The sequence below is a fragment of the Squalius cephalus genome (assembly GCF_949319135.1).
Source record: "Squalius cephalus genome assembly, chromosome: 3".
In the NCBI taxonomy this organism is placed as follows: domain Eukaryota; kingdom Metazoa; phylum Chordata; class Actinopteri; order Cypriniformes; family Leuciscidae; genus Squalius; species Squalius cephalus.
The window spans coordinates 7951019-7959258 of NC_137124.1; positions in this window are offsets into that span (position 1 = coordinate 7951019).

Consider the following 8240-nt stretch of genomic DNA (forward strand, 5'->3'; position numbering starts at 1 on the left):
AGCAGTGCCATGCAGGTCAGAAAAAGAAAGGCTGCAACGGTGAACTTCATTGTTGTGAAATTTCCCACTGAGCAAACAACGTGCAAGTATAGGCTATATAAGACGTAAAGCAGCCGGAATTCACTTTACCGTCTGTTGATAGTGTTTGTGGATTATCTGACAGGACTTTCCCTTTTAAAGTACCGCACTACTGACATCATTCTTGTTTAAAGTGATTGTGCAACAGGTCTTTCTTCAGTTAACCCAAATTCTGCTGAAGGCACCCAGGAGATTTAGCTTTAGACTCATTTAAGCCTAATTTTTCACAGATGACAAGCATTTTCAGCAGAAGGAAGAAAAAGATCAAATGAGGATTGTGGATTGATGAAAAGCCAATAAAATCCATCATCATAATATACTATGTTAGGGTGTATTCACACCTGCCTCGTTTGGTTTGATTGAATCGAACTCTAGTTCGTTTCCCCCCTTGGTGCGGACCTTTTGGGCAGGTGTGAATACAGCAATCGAACTCGGGTGCGGACCAAACAATCGAACTAAGGGTGTATTCACACCAGGAAAGTCCGATAGTTCACTTGCTTTGGTCCGGACCAAATGCAATGTTGATTTTTTTTGTTTGGTACGGTTCGCTTTCACACTGCTCTTTTTGCAAGTGAACCAAAATTTGTAAACAAAACCACACGTGTGCTAAGGTCGTCCATTCATTGGACAGGATTTTTTTTTAAATTTTTTATCAACCTGCCAGTTGTCCTGATCGGGAATAGTGGTGTTATTCTTACTTATATATATCTAAGGCTTTCTTATTGATATGCATTTATTTTATTGTTGTAGTGTATTTATTGTTTTCTCTTAACCATCAACCTAGAGACTGCAGATGAAAATGAGCCTGTATGGCTAAATCTGGCACATTTACATTTTGGACTTTGTCCTCATGTTGATTAGGCTAATGTGCGCTGTCCCTTTTAAATAAAGAAATAATAAAAAAAGAATTCTCAAGCAGGGAAAAGCAGGAAGTGCACAAACAGGCTCAGCATGGAGATATTTCGTAATGCAATATTTGTTCTTTTACTGATTTGGTGTTATTCTCTACAAACGCAATATTAAGAAACTAATAATAATAATACATTTTATTTGAAAGGCGCCTTTCTGACACTCAAGGTCACCGTACAGGCATACATAAAAGTTAATACATAAAACAAATGATAAAATAATGCAAGAAATAAATTAAAAACCAGTTAAAATCAATTAGAATTACAGATGAATTGATGTTACAATGAATAGGCTTGTTTAAACAGATAGGTTTTGAGTCCAGATTTGAAATGAGGGAATGAGTCCATATTTCTGAGATGAGGTGGAAGAGAGTTCCAAAGGCGGGGAGCAGAGCGGCTGAATGCTCTGCTCCCCATTGTGGTGAGACGGGCAGGTGGGACAGACAGGTATAATGAGGAGGAGGATCTGAGAGAGCGAGATGGAGTGGGAACATGGAGGAGGTCAGATAGATAAGGGGGTGAGAGGTTGTGGATGGCTTTGAATGTCAGCAAGAGGACTTTGAACTGGATACGGGACTGGATAGGGAGCCAGTGGAGCTGCTGGAGGACAGGAGTGATGTGATGGATGGAGGGGGTTTGGGTAATGATTCGGGCAGCTGAATTCTGGACTAATTGAAGTTTACGGAGGGATTTGTGTGGGAGGCCCAAGAGAAGTGAATTACAATAATCTAGACGTGAGGTGACAAGGCTGTGGACAAGAATGGCGGCAGAGTTGGGGGTAAGGGAGGGGCGAAGACGATTAATGTTACGTAAATGGAAGTAGGCTGACCGGGTGATGTTATTGATGTGTGATTGAAATGATAGTGTGCTATCCAGGATGACACCCAGACTCTTAACCTGAGGGGAAGGTGAGACGGAGGAGTTATCAGTTGTGATGGAAAAACTGTTGGTTTTGGATAATGTGGATTTGGTGCCAATGAGGAGAACCTCGGTTTTATCACTGTTAAGTTTAAGGAAGTTTAGGGTAAACCAGGATTTTATTTCAGCAATGCAATCGGTGAGGGTAGTGGGTGGGAGAGTGACTGAGGGCTTTGTGGTGAGGTAGAGTTGGATGTCATCCGCGTAGCAGTGGAAAGTAACATTGAATTTACGGAGAATATTGCCAAGGGGAAGAAGGTAGATGATAAAGAGAAGGGGCCCCAGGACAGAGCCCTGGGGCACACCTGTAGTGACGGGGGAGGGAATGGATTTGAATGACTTAAGCTGAACGAACTGAGTGCGGCCAGAGAGGTAGGATGCGAGCCAGTTTAGTGGAGTGTGGGTAATACCAATGGATGACAGTCTATTGAGGAGGGTGGTGTGACAGATAATGTCAAAGGCCGCACTCAGGTCAAGGAGGATTAGGATGGTGAGTAGTCCAGAGTCAGCTGCCATGAGGAGGTCATTGGTGAGTTTTATAAGTGCTGTTTCAGTGCTGTGGAGTGGGCGGAAACCGGACTGGAACTGTTCATAGAGATTGTTATGAGAAAGGTGAGAATGGATTTAAGTGGCAACTGTTTTTTCAAGGATTTTGGAAATGTAAGGTAGGTTGGAAATAGGACGGAAGTTGTTGAAATCAGAGGGGTCAGCGCCAGGCTTTTTCAAGATAGGTGTAATGACAGCAGTTTTGAAGGATGTAGGGACAGTTCCAGTGGTGAGAGAGGAGTGAATGATGGCCGAGATGATGGGGAGCAGAGAAGGGAGGCAGGATTTGACAAGATATGTAGGTAGAGGGTCAAGTTGACATGTGGACAGTTTGGATTTCTGGATGAGTTCGGTGAGTTCTGAGAGAGAGGGCAGGTGAAAAGAAGAGAGTGTGTGTGTGGGTGGATGAAGGTCAGCAAAGGTGTGAAGATGGTGTGAAATGGAGTCAAGGTGTTGATGGATATTGTAGATTTTAGCAGTGAAGAATGACATGATGGAGTTACAGAAGAAAGTTGAATACAAATGGGGAGGCAAAGCGTCCTGTGGTTGAGTGATATTGTTTAAAATAGTGAAAAGTGACTTTGAGTTTCCATGATTAGCAGTGATTGAGCAAACTATTGAGCATATGACAAAATTTCATCTATACGATGTTGTAATTAGATGTTGTAATTAGATTTTGAGAAGACGACGATGTGCTGCAAGTACGGTTCCGGCGGAGAGAACGTGCTTTGAAACCATTTAAGCGCGGCAAGACAAAAGAGAACGCTCTGTCGGTGAATGCACACACGGCTCGCAGAAAGACGCGCAACAGTATCGCGTGCACAGACAGCGCGCCAGAATTCTCTTTCTCTTTCGCGCTTGAACGAACAATAACACATGCACAGCATTATGCCAAAATGTCCGTTTTGTTAAGTATCCTCATAAGAGCAGTCAAATAAAAAGGCGCAGTTTTCTGCAGTTGGGTCGGTTCATGTTCACACCGTAAACGAACCGTACCAGAGTTTGTTTGGAACCGTACCGAGACCACCTCTTCAGCTGAAGAGGTGGTCTCGGTACGGTTCCAAACGAACTGAATGGACGACCTTAGCACACGTGTGGTTTTGTTTACACATTTTGGTTCACTTGTAGAAAGAGCAGTGTGAAAGCGAACCGTACCAAACAAAAAAAATCAACATTCTATTTGGTCCGGACCAAAGCAAGTGAACTATCGGACTTTCCTGGTGTGAATAAACCCTTAGCTTTGACAGGCCAAATGAGATGCTCGCCGATTGGATGGACCTTTTTGCATTTGGCAATGTGCTGTAACACCAACACCATGTAAGAAGCCTTCAACTTCTGTCCTTCTTCAACACTATCCAACTTCACCTTGAATTTGGTTTTGTCACCATGTGTGCATATTTCATTTGCAAATGTCTTGTCTGAATCCACATTTTAGGTATGTGGAATTATTTGTGTAAAGACCACCCCCAAGGTATAATGTGTATGTGTCTTTTCAGCGTTCAGAAGTTCACTTAATTTTGAGAATTTGGTTTAAATTTTACTTTAGCTCTGCGCTTAATCTGACTCCAATTTTAAATGATTGTCAAATTTAGATTGTGTGTCTTATTAGAAAATAATCATAAATATTGATTATGATTAAATTTAGATCTTTGATTATTCTAGGTATCCCATACTTTCAATTCTTCGTTCACTAAGGGACCCAATGCCGCACAGAGTCACACGCCCCGGGTTTACGTGGATCTCACGGACACAAACTCACCAGTCTGATCTTGCTCAAAGATGACTCTATAAGAGTAAGAAATGCTCTGACAGAGACACACAGTGGTGTGTGTGCGTGTGTTCAAAGTGTAAGGCTTAAAGGATTAGTCCACCTCAAAATGAAAATTTCCAGTTAATTTACTCACCCCAATGCCATCCAAGATGTCCATGTCTTTCTTTCTTCAGTGGAAAAGAAATTAAGTTTTTTGAGGAAAACATTTCAGGATTTTTCTACACACAACGGAGTTCAATGGCAACCAAGACGTTGAAGTCCAAATCAATGTAGTTTCAAAGGACTCTGAAGTGCTTCAAAGGGCTCTGCACGATCCCAGCTGAGGAATGGGGGTCTAGCGAAACGATCGGTCATTTTCTAAAAAAATTACAAATTTATATACTTTTAAACCACAATTGTTTGTCTTGTGCTGGTCTGCGATGCGCCACGTATTACGTCATTATGTTGGAAAGGTCACAAAAAAAAAGAATAATAATAATAAATTAAAACAAAGATGTCGGACAATTTTGAAGTTGGAAGAGAAAATGAGATGGAATTTTTCACCCTTCCCTACATTTTTGAACCGGAGTACACAGACAAATAACTTAGATAGATGACGTGACGCGTGACCTTTCCAACGTGATGACGCAATGCATGGCGTGTTGCAGACCAGCACAAGATGAACAATTGTGGTTAAAAAGTATATGCATTTTTTTTTTTTTTTAAGAAAATGACCGATCGTTTCGCTAGATAAGACCCTTATTTCTCGACTGGGATCGTGCAGAGCCCTTTGAAGCACTTCAGAGTCCTTTGAAACTGCATTGATTTGAACTTCAACATTCTGGTTGCCATTGAACTCCGTTGTGTGTAGAAAAATCCTGAAATGTTTTCCTCAAAAAACTTAATTTCTTTTCCACTGAAGAAAGAAAGACATGGACATCTTGGATGGCATTTTTATGTAAATTATCTGGAAATTTTCATTTTGAGGTGAACTAATCCTTTAAGAAGACACTGACACAGCACTGCATGGGGGTTTTCTGGTTACAGATTTCCAAAGACGGCAACACTTAGACTACTGTTTCTTCATTAAAGCAGCACTCAGTAGCTTCGGGATTTCTTCGCTGTATTCTCGCTTTTTGCTCGCAGGTTTCTCTCTAGAGCTCCCCTCACAGCTTCGGAATAGATATTTGACAACACTGTTGTAAAAACTCGTTGGTGATTCTCAGACACCAGAGGCTATAGATCAACGACATCAAAGCAGAAGATGGGACATTCTTTAAAACGTCTTCTTCATTCGGGTTCGGACAGCGTGAGGGAGCGCAATAATGACAGCATTTTAGCAGATTTCCTTTGGCCGTAAAGCAATTGTTTACATCGCGATACCTGATATCACGCGAGACTTCCTGACGCGGCGGCTGGCGGCCCGCCAGCTCAAAGTTGCAAGTGCGTATTTTCCGCTCACGGGCACCAGGGGGGTGCGAAACGACCACCATTCAACCCGAAATAAGTAATATAACCATTCCAATGACTCCGAAGCTGTTCAGTTAAGGTAAAAAAAGTTACTTAGTTCACCTTTAATGAACAACTACACATAAATAAATGAGTAATGCACTATTCATATTTTAGTATCTACTTTTAACTAACAAGAAACTGATTAACCAATTAGTAAGTAATAGCGCTCAGTTGAATGTGGTAGTTCCAACCCGATCTCACGGCAATTTGTACGAATTTTATGAGGTGGCTAATACATATGAATCTCGTACGAATGACTGATCACGACCCTGAATCTACAAATTGTACAAATTGGTATGAACTGGTCGTGAGAGAGCGTTGGGTAGTTTCAGTAACTACTATTTTTTTCATACCTCGCAGAGAACTACTATATAGAGGTTGATAATTAACATGATTAATGCATCATTTATAATAAAAGGTTAACAGAAACCAACTAGTAATGACTCAAGTGTTACTACATCCTTCTAAAGGAACTACTAATTCCTTAGTCACTGTAAACTTTTGAGATTTTTGTAATATTTTGAATAGTAATTCGCTTCGATGGATTTGGTAACACTTTAGTCATACTAGTGTGTTCCCATGATCTTCACTTTAGAATACTGATCCAAAATAATTAGAAGTTCCTTAGAAAAATGTAGTAACACTTGAGTCATTAATAATGGGTTACCATTACCTTATATGATACATTCTGCATTATTAATATTAATTATGAACCTGTATATAGTACAGTAGTCAACATTTGTAGTGGATCAAAACCTTTAATCAAAGTTATACATGAATTTTGAACAATACTCGTTTTTGTCTTAGGACAATTTTGATGATTTTTTTTTTATCCACTTCAAATGTTCACTTCTGTAGTTAGTAGTCTTCAGTGAGGTATGAAAAATAGTAGGTAATGATTATCTAATAGTGGACTACCACATTCAACTGAATTGCATATTGTAATGCAATGTACACAGCTTTTGAAAATGTAATAACAATTAATAATAAGAATAATTAGTTGGATTTATATAGTTTATATACTTTTCTCAGCACTCAAAGTGCTTTACATTTAATGCTATATGTAAACTGTTTCTGAAGTGAACATGCAAATGTCTAGACAAATTTTAATATTTGAGATCAAGGGGGTTCAGATGACAAAACATTTGAAGTAATCCCTGAAGTAAGGAATGACGCAAAATCACACAGACAATGTACAGTACACACTGCAGTTGCACACTTAGTATGTAAATAAATGGAAATTAAATCTTGATTTGAGCTGGAAAAATGTGAGATGATAAAACATAGAAGGACATATTTATTTAAAAAATGTAGCATCTTATTTAGCAGATGCTTCTTTCCAAAGCGACCTAGAAACGGAAAACATCACAAGCAATTTGTCATGAGAAACAACAATATTAGCAGTGCAAAATGCCAAGTTTAAAGTAAAAAGGTGGTAGATTATACGCAAGCAGGAGCAGATGAACAAATTAATTAGTGAATAATAAATGAATGAATAATAATAAATGCACTTTTGTCTATTATTGTCCAATACATTGTGGTTTAAGATTACATACAATTAATTAGAGGTAACAGTAAGATACAAAATGAACTGAATCTGACCACCATGAAGGCTGATATCAAGGAGATGTGCACTAAAACATGAATCATAATTACTACAAACACACACAGCAAAGTTCAGCCTCAACTCCCAAACAGGCCAGATCAACCAGACTATCTGATGCAAACGGTACAAACCAGAGCCACGAGCTGTCCAGAAACTCTCAACCCTTCAATGTAACTGGCTGAAACCTACACCACTTCCAGGACTCATGCAGGTTTTTATTCTTTAAGATCAGTGACATTAACACAACAAATATAATTTGAATATTTAAAAAGAGCACTTTAGAGTCTAAACTGGATATTCATGAGAAAAAAACAAAACAAAACAAAAAACCTGGACCAGGAGTGCGATCCTGAAAAATAATTATACATTTACAGGCTACATCTTCTCTCGCACGGTTTTAAATAAAGGTTCTTTTTTGGTTTCTAAGGTTCCATTAAGAACCTTCAACATCTATGCTTAAAAATAAAGGTTCCAAAGGATTTTCACAACAATTCCATAGAAGAACTGTCATCATTCTGGTATCTTTCTCTGTCTCCCTCTTCTGGTCACACACACATAACCTTAGCTCACCTTTACTCATCCTCAGCTGTTTCTAGTTACTACACTGTAAAATCCGATTAGTTCAGCTTACTCAAAAAAAGCATGCAAACCGATTGCACTTAAAAAACTAAGTAACGTGAAATAGGAATAGTATGTAGTACTAACAAGTGCATGTCTAGTAGTGTAAACTTACAAGAGAGTTCCAGTAACTTGAAACTAATTTGTACAGTATACTTGATCATTTACTTTAGATGTACTCATTTATGCTAGTTGTGTTAACTCTGATGTTTTCTGCATACAACTTGGAATTACTGAGTTTACTTTACTTCAAAAGCAATCCAGTTTACTTGTTAAAACCATGCAAACCGATTGCACTTAAAAT